This window comes from Rhopalosiphum maidis, chromosome 4, assembly GCF_003676215.2.
Source record: "Rhopalosiphum maidis isolate BTI-1 chromosome 4, ASM367621v3, whole genome shotgun sequence".
NCBI lineage: Eukaryota > Metazoa > Arthropoda > Insecta > Hemiptera > Aphididae > Rhopalosiphum > Rhopalosiphum maidis.
This window is the reverse complement of record NC_040880.1, coordinates 15015982-15034834: the sequence shown is the minus strand read 5'-3', so window position 1 is coordinate 15034834 and position 18853 is coordinate 15015982. Positions and strand designations below refer to the sequence as shown.

At 24.8% G+C, this 18853-nt stretch overlaps 1 protein-coding gene across 5 annotated transcripts in view; it reads right to left on the bottom strand.

Moving 5' to 3' along the window:
* LOC113560708 (neuropeptide CCHamide-1 receptor-like) overlaps positions 1-18853 on the bottom strand; it is a 143785-nt gene that overhangs the window by 60982 nt on the left and 63950 nt on the right. Inside the window, exon 2 of one of the 5 annotated variants that reach the window (XM_026966746.1) lies at positions 10622-10633. The exons of 3 other annotated variants lie outside the window; for them this stretch is intronic. The gene's annotated coding sequence lies outside the window, so the exon portion shown is untranslated. One more of the 5 variants, XM_026966748.1, reaches the window with a different exon arrangement.

Sequence of the window (18853 nt, the reverse complement as noted above, 5' to 3'; positions counted from 1 at the left end):
ATAATACTGTATGTAATACTGTATGTCTGTGTGTAGGATTACTGTAAATATTTCATTATATTTATCAAATTAATTGGTTCAATTTTCATTAAGTGGTTTAAATAAGATAGTTTTACACAACAAAAAAAAAATATATATATATAGAAAACGATAGTATTATAGGTTAATAACAAAATATAAACTTAATATAGATAAACTAATAGATAAATATATAATATTTTCAATGATAAATGATTCCTAATATTTTGTATATTGTAGTAATTTCCCGTATTGACATAGAAAAGTAGAGTTACTTAATTAAATGACATTTATACATTCAGTATAGATTAATAATTGTGAACAATATAGAAATTATATTGACAGTTTATTATACATCTTTTAATATGAACGTAAAAATAGCATAAAAGTATTACGACAGATATGTGAATACATTAAATTCGTGTAGTTACGTAAAAATACTTATAGTTATTATTTGTCAACATTAATTGATTTTATTTGAAAGTTCGATGATACATTTTAAATAGATTTATTTTTTAAATCAACAAACATAAAATTGAAATATATAGTTTTTGGAATTCAATAATTAATTTTCGTTGAAAAATTTTTAAAATTTAACACAAGGTGTATTATAAGTTCTTCTTATGTAGTTAAAAAAAAAATTAAAAATTATTATTTTTGTTTAGAATAATTAAAAGTTCAAATTTTTACAAAAAGTTGAAAAAAACACAACACAATGTTCTCCATAAATTTTTCTTCAAATAACTGTAAAAAAAAAACTCCAGCGTCAATACGTATAGAAAAATTTTTATGAGCGTATGAAATTTATTTTTTTACAAAATCTATTAAAATAGCTATATGTTACATTTTAAATATAGGTAATAATATAATATATCCTACTAATTATCCTACACTGACAAATCATCTCCGTTCAGAATCGTTTTTCGTATACAATGACAGGTAGTCATTGCATTCAAATTTAACACATCCAGAATAGTGACCTACTCTCCATTTCTACTATACAGCAGAGCGATATCCACTTGATTTTTTGGTTAGGGTTCATTTAAAGTTGGATTGTAATATTATGCGTTTTATACAGATACCTACACCTAATATTTTTTTACATACACTTTGCCTTCTATACTCCTTTAATACATGTTTTGAAATATTTGTTAATTATTTTAATCAAAGTGGTAAATATATTATTGTAGGCTAAAAAAAAGGGGGTTTTATTTGATTTAATAATCAACAATGCAATTTTCATGTATTTCGAGTAATATTATTGCATTTTATGTAACGTGATGCCATGTAGATTGCAGATTACTATGTATACACTATATGAGATATGTGTGTGTGTGATAATAAATAAGTAGGTAACATTATCTTATAATATACTGTTTATACGATTATTATACGTTACACTTTATAATCAGACCAACTATTATTATCTTAAAGTCCAAAATTGAAGAACAAAAATAAACTATTAATACTGGCTTATAAGTTCTAGTAGTATTACCATCACCAACACAAATAGGATTCGGCGCCACTGTGTTAAAATAAATATTTATTAAATAAAGAAAAAACAATTTATAAAATTCATTAACTTTAAAACAATACTGTACGCTAAAAAAATTAATAAATTTCAATTGATTTTTATTTTAATTAAATTTTTTATTGTATGTATAAACACTGTGGTAATACGAATATACATTTATCGATTCTTATTTGCACTCGTCTGCTTTTAATAACGAGATTCATCGAAACAATAGATGTGCATTATTCCAATACTTATAATTACTATACCGTATTATAGGATGTCAAATTTATAGTTTATATAATTTGTCATATCGTAAAATTTGAGGCCTGTACAATTAAATATGGAGATTTATAATATTAAACATTTTTGTTATAATTTTTAAATTGGTTCTATATTATTTTACGTTCTACCGCAACTTAATGTAAAATACACATCATGGTATAGTATAGAACATACAAATTTTTTTTAAGTATACTCAACATTTTTGTACAATGCATAAGAACAATTGGAAGTGTTATAATGAGAGTTAAGTACTTGTATACTTCTGCGAATAATAAAGAAAAAGGTACTTACTATATTATAAGTACTAAGTGATTATAAGTTACTATTATATAATATATTTAATTGAAATAAGTCAAAGAAATTCGAAAATAATTTATGATTGTTAAAGAAACTTTCATAAAAAATATTTATTTTAATCAAATTTAAAAATACTGCAATGTTCGAAGACAACGAAGAAGTCGACTAACCAGAAGTATTTTTGTATGTAATTTTTTCAATTTATTCTCTACATATATTTTTTTTAGTTACAAATCTATTTAAACTTAAATTTTTGGATATTTTAAATCTATAAATTATTTATTTTTTATAAATATTTTTAGAAAGTTTTAGTACCTAACGATTTCAATAAATTATTTTTGAATTAACATATCCATTGAATTTAATACTATACATGGTATTTACAAAAACTTCTAAATAACTCTCGTAAAGGCTTCTTAGTACGAAGACATGAAAAATGTGAATATTAAAATAAATACCTAGATATATATAAGTGACTGATGTGCGTTTTATTCGACGCGCCGCTCTCATTTAATTATCTACTAATATATATGAGAATTCCAAAAAAACGTATTATGTTAAGCATATATTTAAAATTCCGACGATTATACTATAACAATAGATAGGTCGTTTTACCCGTATCTTAAAAGTATCACCTTATTGAATTTAAAATCAATTATCGTCACATTTTTATAATAGTTCAGAAACAAAATCTTTTAGTAAAGTTTTTTCAATTGTCTCAAAGACAATCATCTTAAATTGTATTTCTCCATTTTAATTAAATCGTGCTGTTAATTTCCATACGACCCGGCTTTAAACCAAATAATATACTGAAAACAACTTTTGAAGTGCTTTTATTTTTGTAAAAAAGTACAAAAAGGAACACATAATGTATGATAGCTATTGTATTTCGCTTTGTTTGGAATTCAAAACTTTAAAAAACAATTTATAAATATGTTAAAAAAAATAGTAAGATAGACAGCGAAAAAGTTTTAATTAATAAACATTATATAATTGAAAACTCATTATTGTTAATCGTACGCTATTCTTTATCAGTTATCCCCAAGATATTACGGATGTCCAATATCCAGTGGCGGTTTTGGTTGTATTTTTTTAGTGAGGCGAATCATGTATAACCCCCCCCCCCTCCCACACTATCATAACAAAAATTAAACAGTAAGAATGGAATTCATAAATATAAAAATTGCTATAATATAATATAATTTTAATTATATATAGTGACATACACATATGTATTACAACAATAACAATTGATTGTTTATTTTTTTGTTGAACGTGCCGCACTGCCGCAGTACCATTAGCCGTGGCTGCGGGTTGACACTGACTATAATAGTAAATCTATTTTCAGTACGCAGAGGCGATGACAAAACGTGCCTCACTATGATTATTGCGCATGCGTAGTTCTACTTAATTAACTAGTCGCGTGCATACGCGTTGTGCGTGTAATTTGTGTACACAAGTACAAAATCAGAGGCGGCGTAAAACGGTGCCTCTCTGACGTCATTTGAAATACGCTGAAATACTGTCGTTCGTTTACGACGTTTACGTACTAATTGTTTCGTGCATTTCTTATCGGCTTATCGTTATTTTTGATAATATACGCGGAATGATAGGTACAATAAAATAACAAATAATAATTCAAATTTAAGTGAAACGAAGAAGCATTTTTTCTCAAACAATGTCATAAATACGTTAAAAATTATAAACGAAATATGTTCTATTAGTGAACCAAGAAGTTCACATTTTGAGTATTATTTTATATTTACCACAAAATTTTAGATGAGGCGCCGCCTCACTTGCCTCACCCCCAAAACCGCCACTGCCAATATCCCAATATAATACACTGGACAGCAGGGGCGGTGCGTCAGGGGAGACTTTGAGATTGCGTTTCCCCAATAATTATCACATTGCAATAAAACTAATTTTTAATTTATTTTTAAATATTTTCTCATAGGTATTTGTGTAATCCATGTAGGAATAATACCACTTTTGTCAACTATATTTACTATATATATATATGTGTGTGTGTGTGTAAATATTCTCTCCGTCGTGGTGTGTGTATACGTTATACGCATACGTTCTAAGAAAATAGCACTAGGTACACAATTCTTGGAATTAATGATAATGATTGACGACGGGCAATGAGGTCGTAATACGAATGAAACAATCGATCAACAGTCTCCAGTCTAATATTATAGATGGCATATAAAAGTTCGGAGGGGGAATCACAGCGATAATGGTTTTTGTATAGAGTCCGTGAGACTAGTCTCATTAGTAATATTTGCCATTTCCCATTAGTATATACGTAATCGGTGTGTATATTTGTAAGTGCGTCGTAAGCTTACCGCGTTTTTAATAAATTTAAAAATATGGAATTAAAACATTGTCCTTTAGATGAGTTATTGGACAAAGATTTTCATTTATTTATTTATGATGAAAAATTTAAATTAAAAAATAAAAAGCCTACTCCATATTTAGCCATTGAATATAAAGACGGAAAATGTACCCGTAAATTTCAAACCAGTTGGTATAATAAATTTACATGGCTTAGTGGCTGTGATAAACGCAACAAACAATACAATTTGTCTATATTTTTTCAGTAGTTCAAATTAATAACTTATAATGAAGTTAAATAAATTATCTATCAAAAATATAGATAACTATATTCGGAATTATTTAACAAATTTAATCAGTTACAGCATTGACTAAAATACTAATATTTTAAGTAAAAATGTATATAAATAGCTAATAGTTAAACAAAAGTTAAGTCTCTCCGTAAATTTTATTCACGCACCGTTACTGCTGGACAGTATACATTATTATGCAACAGGTCATTTCTTATGAATAATATTAGCAAACACGGCATATGACCTAAGTGGGTCTACTCGTGTGAGATAATAACTAATAAGATTAGCTGTGTAAATACATCCGTTCGAGTATAAAAATACCAAACGTGAACACATTTTTTTAGTTTTAAAATAAATAAACTTGCTATGTATTCTATAGAGCTGAATACTATTGTATTCATTATTTTGTTTTTGTTCCATACAAGCTAAAATAAATATAAAATAATAAAGTATGATAAAAACAGTAATTGCTCTAATAAATTTTAATTATTTGTATCAAGTTATCAAAAATATTTTTAATTTGAATTTCATAGAAAGAAATATAGTATTGTAAAGAATTAAAAAAGAATAATATAATATTATTAATTAAGAATAAAAATCATAAAAAAAATGTTAATGCATTTAGATTATAAGATTTAATTTTTTCATTAAAAATTTTAGATAGTGCACCTATGCAGATACAGTGAGACATATGCCTTGCATCACATTAGCATAGGTTTAATATATTTATAGCGATGGTAAATTTATTTTATAATTCGAAAACAATAATAAAAAAAAAAAAACAGTGGATAATAAAAATAAAATTAAAAATTATGGCTTCACTAGGAATATTCAAATCTTATGGATTTTGTACATTCAATAATAATCGTATGGTTAAATTAAAAAATTTAAAAACATAACTTTAATCAAAATTTTATATTTAAACATAGTTAATATATCTTTTTTATGAAATAATATGCAATTTAAAATTCTATACGACACTATTAAAAGTCTCTTCTTTGTAATTTCAAAAAAGAGCTAAAAGTTAAAAAAAAATGTTTTTTTTCCAAGACAATATTGATGTAAAAAGAAACTGTATTAATAAAGGAGTTGGCTGTTATAATATTGTTCACGGAGTTCAATAGGATAAACGAAGATAAACTAAGATAAATGAACACAGTGTTTGTCTTCAAACTTAAAAAATAGTGGTATAATAATGTGTTTTGGATTAAAATTTATCGTAGTTAGAGGGTATTAAGAAAAATGTATAATGTTAAAAGTACAACAGAGTCTTAAAGGTTTTCAAATAAATTCACATTATAAATGACCTATTACAAACTATTATAAGCTTATGCTTTCAATAATCCAATACTTTAAGTTTAATTTATAAAACTCTTCATTCAAAATATAATTAACTTTTTTTAAAGGATTTACTATTTTTTTTCTTTTATAAAACGCCAAAACTGTTTAATAAGCTATCACATGTTGTATTCTTACAAATAATACAACCAAATATCTACCAATATTATGAAAATCAGCAATAACCGGAGAAGTGCCTAGCTATATATTTTTTATTACATGATGTGAACAAACTTATTGTTATTTTATTATTTTTTAATTTCTGCTTGATTTAAAATTAAATTTTATCAGTCATTAATCATAACTATCAAAGTCCGTAGTAATATGATACTTTAAACTAGTTTAAAGTAAAGTAGATTTAAGTAGATAGATTAAATTATTATCATTATTTTTAGGTCACAAATCATAAGCTATAATAAATTATTGATTAAGATTTATTTTGAATATGAAATCAAAAATGAATACCAGAATAGTTTTTTTTTCAAATCCATAATATACTAGATCCACTGCAGTATCCGGATAGAATCCAACATAGATAATGTCTAAAAAGATGTATTTTAATAACTACGAATTGTTTACTATTTATTTCTTAATGAAAATTCACAATACCCGATAAACATAATACTGTTATAGATATACACCATAATATATATATATATATATTGAATACAATTTTGATATTTTTAGGCTTATTTGTGTGAGACATTAACTACTAAAAGTTAAAATCTTCATAAAATAAAACCAACGGTATTTACGATTTTGACATTTTGTGACGATGAATACAAATTTCATTTTGCGCGATCGTTCTCACACCATGATTTAATGGTTTTAAGATGATGTGATACATACAACTTTTTATAATAATTAAAACTAATATAAAAAATCTATGATGTTTTAATCGTATATTATTTTATATTTATAAAATGTTAAATAGACAAACCAAATGCAGGATCTTTTGATCCATTTTCCAAGGACATATCTATGCATTAACTTGCTTATAAGTTATAAGTTATAACTATACCTTCAAGTTTCAACTCAGACATCAGTGCATATTATATTGTAAATAAACGTTTATTTACATGAACGCATAAATCGTGTAAGACTCCGCATTATGTCGAGTACGACGAAAGAATATAAATACACAACTGGCACTATTTAAATTATATATGATCGCGAAAAATTCTCTCAAAAATCTGTTTACATTGTGTATTTGTTTTATATTTCTATATAGTGTTATTGGATGTGGATACACTGGTAAGTTATATGTACTGATGATCTCTTTAGGTACTAATGATGCATTTTTTCGTTTATAAGTTAAGTATTTTACATTAAAAAAAGTAATAATATTGTATAGAATTATATCCCATTTAAAATTACGTGTAAGTATTTATTTTAAATTTATATTACTTATTGGTGAATGTTTTAAATCTAGTTTGTATGTATACATTTTATATTCCTAGTTCCGCTGATTAAATATCTACAGTAATATTTTTATATTTAATTTAAAAAAATTTTATCAGATAAACCACCATTAGAATCGTCAATAAAAATTACATATTAAAACAAATATAACGTTTCCGAAAGGAAAAAATGAATAAACCTTGTTGAATATTATAGATTTGAAAAATCTATCCTTGATCTATAATAATTGAAACGTATTAAATTATTATTGACATTAGTTTTAGAAATTAAAATAATGAAATGGATATTATTATACGATACGCGTACGAAATTTTTTTTTTTTTTAGCACATCCGTCATTGTGACATGAATGTCGACGTCAATATAAACTATTTTAAAGGGTTTAATTTTAGCTCTATTGTACGAAAACAAATACAAATTAAGCCATAATTTATTTATTGTTAATTTAATTATTAATTGTTAAATAAATAATATTATAATAGTTAAACATTTACCATATTATTAACGGCGGGGAACATTAAATAAATATATTTTATTAAGTATATAGGTTTAGGTAGGTATGTAGCTTAAGCATTTAAGCTGAAAGTTACTTGTGCAGTTAACATTTTAGATATTTTTCCGTTATACAACAATAATAATAACATTTTCGGAATACGACATTTTTATTTTTATTCCACTTTGAGTAGGGTACATTTTTATCATAATAGTCCGAAAAGATAGGATTTAAATTCTGGGAAAAAGTGGTCATATAAATTCGATGTAAGATTTGTAAGAATTCTGCGACTAAAATTATCTTTATATATATATAAAAGAAGAAGGACTTTTTACGTTCAAATTTTGTGACTACACTATTTAACTTTTTTTCAATTTTTTTTTCACAGAGATGTTCCAAATACTCTTTTGAGTGTCACTACGTCGTCTGATTTTTCATTTTTTTTCGTCTGAGAGGAGGGAGATGGGGATTTGTATTTAAATGTTACGGTTTTTTAGCGTGTCATTTAAATAATTTAAGAATATTTTTTTTTCACAAAGTTGTACCAAATGAGCCTACGAGTAAATCATTCTTATTATTTTCAATTTCATTTTATTTGGTATTTCAGTTATAAATATCATAAACTAAGTTAAATTATAAAAAAATATTATATATTACATGGCATAGTTTAATATTATATTAAAAAAAAAACAATTTATATACGAATCGATTACGAGTGAAACCGGGTTTTCCAAAATATATGTTAATATATTAATTATGTATTGTTAGTTTAATAACCTATAAATAATATTTAAAAAATATTAAAAAATAATGATTATAATCAATTGCTTAAATAAAAATGAATAATAATAACATTTAACTGTGTATAATCATTAAACAATTATCTTGTCTTCAGTTGCAAATTTATAAATAATATTAGTTTTGTTTTATCTTTTTCAATATTTAAAGTGACAATTTTGAAAAACATAATTTTTGTGTAAAGCTAGTTTTTAACCAATTTTGTATAACTAGTAAATTTTTTATGGGTAATAAAAAATGTTGAGGATGCTGAACTCCCCCTAGTACTAATCTAGTTGTGCTTATGGTAATATATATTCATTGCCTGTAGATATACTCACGGATTCACTATTATTTCTACGGAATTTTGACATTAATTTAATTATTACAATAGCAAATTAACCCGATTTATTTTACGTTTAATAATATTGTGTTTTAAAATCACAATTTTTGAAATAACTATAACAATAAATAAATCAACACAAATATAATTTGGACAATTTTAAGTATTTGAGTTTCATAAAAAAAAAATGTACTGCATTTTACGTAGGTGTATCATCTTGTTTTAATACTATCTGTGTAATATGTATATTATGTACGTTATTAAAACTTATTCTTCACCGATATAAAATATTATAAGTATAACTAAAAAGGAAGTAAAAATAAATTTTAGACATTGTTGCCTGTGACTAAACAATATTTCTCTAAATATAAACTATATTATACACATGTTACACGTATAATATGGTTAGAATCTAACCATTTTATTATATTATCACTAACAACTCTGTGTAATTTGCAGTCACCAAAAATATTGAAATTCATTACAATTTCGCCAAAAATATAAATTTTATTACCAAAATTGCACCTACCACACATAATACATATTTTGTATGAAATATAATATTTAATAATAAATACGATTTAATACTACTTAATCACCTTTACACAACAAAATAATATAAATATTGTTTATCTGAATTTCCAATATAATGTCGTTATAGTATCATTGGAACCCGACCAACCCCAACGTGACCTTAATCCAGAACTCAGGATTGCGATTGCGGTGCTATAGTGATTCATCCGCAGATCCAGCTGACGGTCATGAACCTCTGTACTCCATCGAGCAGCTCACATGATTAACAAAAGTTGTGTGCTTGTAAGTTTCAGCCATTAATTTGTGAGTTATAGGAAGTTATTAGTTTTTATCGATATATATATTACAGATGAACATATAAAAATTAAACACTAATTATATCGAAGAGCATTAATGACTTTCACGTTTTTGAAATTTGTTTTTACATAATTTGAAGAAAACATAATTTTTGAAATGCAAATTTACAAAAATTTGCTTTTTTGCTATCATATTTTTTAAATTTTTTACATTTAGAAAATTTTTAATTTTAAGCAGAATATGTTAATAAGAATATTGATCAAAATATAATTTTGAACAAGTGATGATTCAAAAGTATTTTAAATTTAGATAAACATAATGAAAGGGTATTTCATAAAATTTTAGTTTACAACTTATCCTTTGCTAATTAAAACATTAAATACTTAAGTTAATTAAAATATATTCAATAGCAGCTATACATTTTGGGATAACGTATGAGAGTTTATTGATGAAATAAATAAATTGACAAAGTTATATCATACTATTCATATTAGTTATATTGCAAAAACTTCGTCAGGAGAAAAATATAATACCCGGTGGTCTGTGTATTTTAGATCATGGGAAATTCGGCGTGGACGTTCTTCGTTTGTTTGTCGACAAATCCGACTGAGATGGGTAATTCGTCTATGGATGATTGGTGGATTTCGGTTCAATGATTTAATGAGAAAAACAATTTACGTTTATTTTCGCCTGGAAAAACCAATAATAAATATTTATAACACAGGTTTTTAACACGGTAAAGTTATCGTTTCCAGTGGAACATTTTTTTTATTATGTCACCATAATAATTTAAATCGATTTGAGATTTATAAAGTTATGTTCAAAATCTCCTCCGTAGTGTGTTTTATGTGAAAGGTAGGTAGATAAAGGACAATTTTCAATTTTGTGTTGATTTAGAGATAACGGTACCATACATCATTATATTTTGACTACTATTGCATTGTTTATTTATTTATTATTATTATTCAAGATATTATAATAAATGATAATGATACAAATTCCATTTTCGATAACTCTTTTCAACCCAATTATAAAAAGAACTTATATAAAAAATGCAAGTTTTTGGACTCAATGATTCGGACTGTGTATCGAAACATCAGTGGGTTTCATTTTTTATATTATATATATAAATCACAGTCGAAGAAATGATCGCCATCGCTCTTAATAACGATCTGCTTCGAGTACCAAAAACCGTTTTAAAATAGTATAGTTGTAAAATATGGGGGTCGTTGAAATAACCCATTGAATCAAGAGGACGTGGTGTAAGAGCCCCGTCCTGATTTTGATCTCGTTCACTCAAGTCATTTTTCACGTATTGTCCTAGTATTTTAAAGTATCATTGGCTATTTTCCTATTCTACACGTTTCAAATGTGAAATTAAAATATTAGACGTATCTCATTAAATTATTTATGTATGTATGTACTTAACCTAATTTCATTTTGAAATTAGATATGTGTATTAAATTTTATATGTCTTACACTATTCGCTTGTTACACTAAAAGCGAAGAGTTAAAATTAACAATTTTCACCATTTTACGTTTATTTTCTATAAGTCGTTTCTCTCCTATAGCTTTAAGCATCTTCATAAAAATTATTCTTATTGCATCAAACGCTCGCTATTTGGGTATTATTTTTTTGAATAACATTAAAGTAAAACAACTTTTTCTTAACCAAAGACTCGGGAACCTTTACTTTCTGTTGAATAAAAAAAAACAAATATCAATCTTAAAAATCATTTAATTCTACACAAAACATTGTTAATGTCTATAATTATTCTGGTCTTAGGACCACTTCACCTGATAATGGGTGCGCCTTTCTAAGTCTCCAATCATACTTTGCACTCTGATATACACATAGACCAATGACGGCTTGTAATAGTTTAGCACAGGAGTGAGATGAAAAAAATTAAAAACTATAATACATTACACAAAAAAAATAAAATGATAAAATAATAATACAAAATTAAACACGTCGCACGTCGTTGCCGTCCGATTTGAGCGACAAAATTCACCGCACATCATAAGCTTCTACAGCCGCTGTGCCATCGTGATAATATTATTATTACTCATATATTAATATTACACCTATAGTTTATACGGGAAACCGGTATTTTTATGTGCGATTCAAAATGTCGCACAAGCTGCAGCGTTGCATAGGCCTTATATAGCTATCCATACACGTATAATTACATCGCGAGTTCGTAACAATATTCTAATAAATTATGTAATTGTTAATTTGTTAATGTATAATATACTATGTACTAAAATATGTACCTATTTATTTTGTAAATATATTTGTGCAATAAATTGTTAATTTCTGTAGGGAGTGCGACCAAAACTGTTTCCACTTTCTATAAACTATTTATTAGCTAACCACCTAAACTCCCTCATTAGAGATCTCAATTCATACGATATGACCGGAAATCTACCTATCGACTATTAACTCGCCAATGGTGTAGATACCTAGTTAATCATCATTGATTAATAGCAAGTAAAATACTCACTGCTATGAGTCGTTTTTGTCAGCCAACTCGTAAATAATTTTAAGATAGTAAATTTCACGCAAAAATAAATTAAAAAATAGGTGCTCACGAAAATTATTATAATTAAAATACATAATTCCGTCCATAAATTAATATTATACTATATAATACGATATATTTTTGTAAGTTAAGATACTTTAAGCCATTTATAAAATTATATACCACTCATAATAAAATACTTATTTTTAGTATTCTTAGCACTCTTTCATCAAGAGTTCGTGACAATGTCGTAACTGTTCATGCTTTGGTATAATAAGTTTTTAAATAAATTGTCATCGTTTTTATTGCTTACACTTATTAAGTTATTATTTTCATTAGTTTAAATACTTCTTACTCATAGTCTACAATAGATAATAGATTATTTATTAGTCTATAAAACTCTAAGTAGTATAACAGTCGATGTAACAATACAATGATAATAATATATGGTTTTTAACATCCTAAGTATTCACAATAACAGTTGTATTAAATACAATTATAATTTAAGAATCTAATAGTTATTGTTTTCAATAACATGTATGTGTTATCAAGTCACTAATCACCAACTGGATAACAGTTTTATATTATTTCAATATTACAATAATAAATAATAGAGAAATGTTGCATAATGTAATACTTTTTGAGAAAAGAATAAACTTGCAATAAATGTCTTCGAGTTTATAAAATCATTTTTATGAGCTAAATATTATAGTTTGATATTCAAGACATCTCAAATATCAATAAACATGATTTAAAATTGTATATTGTTGAAGGAAATAACAATGACGTTATTTTTATGTTCTAATGTACTATACAATTACAGGACATTGTCGTCGTCTGTTTATATATGTCAATATGCAAATAAAAAGATAGGTACTGTAAGTCATAGTAAAACTATATCCAATACTATAAGTTTAGTGTCGTATAATATTTCAAGTACTTCTTACCCCCATCCAACGATGATATTTAAAATGTTCAGCTTAATGCTACATAAGAATAACCGAATGAATATATATTTTAATGGAGAACATACACATAATATATTATTTATATATTTGAATATAAATATCGTTTGTCCAATAAACACTATACTGTAATTTAATCTTTATAATGTTTGCCTATATAATCTGTAGCTGCTGATCAAGATTTATTTATAATACAATATTATATATATAAAGCTACGTAAAGCATTCAGTATTTTTTTTTATCAAAGTTCATTAGTTTTGTCGACTATTTTAAAAATATGAATTTTTATGTTGAAAAAAAAATAATGACTATAAATTATATAAAATTATTATTATACAATATATATTTACAATAAACGATTCATAAAAATTATTTAAATAGTTTTTTTATAAAGTAGAAATATATAAGAGACGGATAGTAAATTTATCTTTAGATAATCAAGTATGTGAAAAATATAATTAAATTCTGTGTAAAATAACTTAATTATTTAACATTTTCGACATGTTGAATGCTTTGGACTCTTGATTACTCGTTACATACAACTTTTTTTGACTTTGTGCGCTAACTTAATATACCTTCTATAATCTTATCATGGTTTATGGAATGGTATAATTTATTTCAGGGCTGTAACTTAATAACACTTTAGAAAACGTGGACAATCTTTCTTTGTTCAAGTTATCACTAATTTTATAGACCTAAATTTATAATTTATGTGACTTCCAAGTTTAATTATGTTCCCTATGGTAATAAATACAGCTAATCTTCAATAATAAAATCAACTAGATAATTAAAAATTATTTATTATTTTTAAATAATTAATAATTATATAATAATTGAAATAATTCTGAATAAAACGTAGTTGACAATCCAAACGTTTATAAAAAGAAAAACGGGTAAAAAATCTATATTCAAATAATAACGTTAAATATCTAAAAAAAAAAATTGCACACAAAAATGCGACAGTATAAAAAATATAAAAAAATAAAAAATGATCTCTGTTCATTCGATTTGACACCGAAAACAGAATGAAGATATCGTATTATTCCTTCTACCCCTAAAATTAAAACCACCACTTCTAACGCTGATCAATCAGTTTGATTCACGGTAGTAAAGTGTTTCAAACGATATTATCACTGAATATGGTCCGTCATACCCAAATTTCTATTGTAATATTATGATTTACGCATAATACCTTTTATTCACTTGTATGCAGGATACAATCAAAACGCATTTACATCTTACGAACTTATGAAATAATCGACGGCATTGTACAATATTTTCGAAAATACTACAGTGGGTTTTATATCTGTATGGACTTTTTTTTAGTTTTTCACAGTTATTTTATGGCTTATTAGTTTGAAAATAAAATGTCTTAATTCCAGTTAAAATATTTTACTACCTTCAACTTATTTCTCATTTAAATAACTGAGCAGGCTATGTGTTTGTAGTACACCGTATATTAATGGTGTAGATATATTCTCAAACTTGCTGATGTTCGTCCAAATATATCATAATATACCTACACACTTTATGAACTATGCAATTTACTTGTCTTATTTTAATGTTGATAACCAACGATAAATTAAATTTTATTGGTATTTTTAAATCAAGCTTTTCCACTGTGGCTCATATTTTAGAAAAAAAAATGAAGAAAAATCAGTTAGTGCAAAGTTTGTTTTTTTAAAGTATGTTTCCGACTAGCAATATAACAGGCTTAATAAATCTGAAGTTACACGCCCATGTGCCAAATCCAAAAAAGTTATGAACAATATTGGAAATCAGGACACACGTCTTCATCAAACTAAACTAAAACATTTAAACAACCGTCACAAATTGTTGCGTCCTTTACACGAAATTATGTTATCTCTATTAAATAAACAGCTGTAACACTATAGCTTTTTATATAAATTTATTGAGTTTTAAAGATATTAATTTTGGAAATCATCCAAAAACTTAATATAAATGTTTGTTTAAAGCAATCTGTTTGAAATATTCGGAGAAGATCAAAAATTTATTAGTTTTAGTCTTACAATGATGAGTGTTTTTTTTTTTCATGCGTACGCTTCTGCGGTTGCCTTTAATTTTGGATTTTGGAACAGTAAAAATGCTTGATTTGGAATTCTCGCGTGGTAAATTGAATCTAGTTGGTACTTGAACTAGTTAATTAAAAATAAAAATTCCGCTTAACTTTAAAATAATACTAAAAAAAGGGACTTTTAAACAAAACGTCTCCCACTAAATTATTTATGATTTTTTTATAGTAATTTAAAAACGAATAACTTTGAAAACGTTAATTTACTGCCAAATACTTATTAATATTATAATAGATTTTTTTTTTTTTTTTTAAATATGTTGACTGTTGTTTCTTTTTGTGTTAATTCACATAAATATCAAAATCATTTTTAATTATAAATTTATTTGAATTTATTAAAACCAAGGCTTAAAAAGTTAATATAAATATTAAATGGCAAAAAAAAAAAATTTTCACTCAAATTTATGATTTCATATTTTGCTACGTCTACGAGTGATAATATGTTATCATTAAAATATATTATACGTGTTATAGACTTATAGTTGCCTAGTAATAATATAATAGTACTTAAGTACTTTCGTTTTTTATGTATTTTGTTAAACTGTATTTTGATCATCGCATAAAAGTACTAATATCATTTGTGATCGTTTTTGTACAATATTTGTAATAAAAAATTGCATTATAAACCTTTTCTACTTTGCCTGTAACATAATATATATATATTATGTATTGGTAAACTTTACAAATAAATTATTAAAATAACTGTACTTAATTTGAATTTGTGTGTAATTATATATTAAATTTCGTCGACGCAAATAAGCAAAGACAATAATTTGTAATTTTTTTGTTATTAAATTATAAAAGAAATTTCTGTGCAATGAACAAGTCAACTAAATATTATCAGTTGACATTAATTTTAAATATACAGTGTATCCAATGCCAATAGAAAATTTTTCGATCCGGGAGTCGATCCGAAGACGTCAAACTATAAGTACTGGAAATATTGCTAGTTAAATATATTCGTATTTAAAATATAATTGTATTTAAGGTATTTAAGGATTTTATTGGTTTTTTTTGTTTGTGTTCAAAATTTGCATATTCTTAATGTACTGATCTGTATATGTAATCTACAATTTACTATAAAATGAATTTTATACTGATTACGTGTTACGTTACAAATAAAGCAAGTCAGTGACATTTATTTTATATATACCTAATCATCTGATTTTGTCAGAAAAAAGTCGTAACAGAGCGTAAGACGTTCAAGAGAGTATTTAATGCAATTAAAATATATTTCATATAATTTAAAATTTCCAGTGTACAGTAGTCTATGATATTGGATTACCAATAAAATTATATATATATTATATATTACCTACATACTATAAAATAAGTTTTAAAATATATATCACAAAAAATAACTGGAATTCGTGGAATATGAACACATAATATAAATATTCGATAGAAATTCCTAAATTTTTCATTTAACATCCACACGTAATAATTAAATAAGAAGGCTATTCTCGAAGCCATTACGCTAGAACTCTGTATTTTTCAATTTTCAACTTCGTAAAGTCAAATATTTTATATAATTGTATTAGTTCATTTTTGTCGTTTGTATGAATTATGTTAATGGGCAAATAATAACATTTTAAAATAAAATAATATGACTATAATACATAGGTAATTTTTTGAAGCGATTTAGATAAAAAAAATATAGACGGTTAGCATTTTAAATTAGAAATTCTTTGTTTAAATTAAGTATAAAATATACTAATAAATACAAACACAATAATCTTGTCGTTCCTAGCGATTGGGTAAGTTTTTAACTTTCAATGTTGTTTGAGCAATTATTGTTTAAAAATTTCTTAGTTATAAACTTATAAAAAAACATTATTGCTCTGATATTTAATATACCCCATTCACAGAGAATTGTTTTAAAGATATGAGAACTTTAAAAATTTAAATGAAACCAGAACTTATTCCTACTGTTTTAAAAATAATTTAAGAGATTTGTTACACGATATTATTTGTTTTTGCAGCGAAGTAGATGAACAATTAAAATTTTTCTCCGTAAATGATGTGCTATCTTATTGCACAATTCGAGTTAAACAATATAGGTCTAAATTTTTTTTTGCCGTTCATTAGCAGTATTTCATACGTTATTTAATGGTATCTACTCAAATTAATTATGTATACGTGATAATTTATAAAAGTTAATATTAGTGATATAAATTATTGAGTTTTAAAATTCTGTACAAACATTTTTAAATATTAATATTAATTTTAATCTATTTGTTAGTACTGTTAATGAATAAAAGGTGAAAATATATTATATATTGTAATAAATTAATTGTAAATTTATAATATACTGTTTGTTTTTTAAATTTCTATAGAAAATCACATCATTAACAATTTGACAAAAATATTTTATATTGACGTTTTTTGTGTTTAATATAAAATAATATGGTGAAGTATAATTAATAATAAATATATATGTTTTATAAATTAATTTAAAGAGACACGTTATTACTGTTTGTGAATTTTATTTGACTCAGTATAAATTAAGAAATAATATGTTATAATTCTTATTAATTAATGTAATTTAAAAACTTATTAGATATTCAATGTTCTTCAAGGTTTACTTTTGTTTAAATAAAAATAATGACGTGATAATTTGCCAAAAACGATTTTTACAGTATTCTCTCAATTATATAAAATATTGTGAAATATCACATATCAATTATTTAAAATAGTATTATTATAATTTACTACTTACTCGTGGACGAATTCTTACATATAGAAATGCGTATGACATAACATACATTCTATCTATTGTATAAATTAAAATGCACAAAACCAAAATTATTATCTTAATTTATAACATTTTTATTATTTATTGTCAACACATTTTTCACGAGTGTTTTCTATTGTAACTTATTATTATTAATTTAATACTATACTTATGAACTCTCGCTTCTACACAGCCAATGGCTTGGAAGTAACTAACTTCTGTTACTTTTGTTATATTATAAAATGTAAAACTATAATAGGTAGAAATAAATAAAATGTTCTTTAATCATCTGATGACTGGTAACCCTATACAACTATATATTATAATAAATATATTCATTAAATTGATCAAAGAACATAGATAAAAAACAGTTCAGTTTTGTAATACGTAAACATGGCCATGAAATATAAAACAGTTTTTATAGATACCTACCTATAATAGGTACCCACTGAGTATTCTGAGTACACATCGCATAAACCAAACGTGAAATCCGATGTTATGATAGAAATGTCGACTGACATTATATCAAAAAATTGCATTGCACGAAAAAAATTAATTGAAGAACTCTGATAATAATATTGATAACTCTAGCTGCG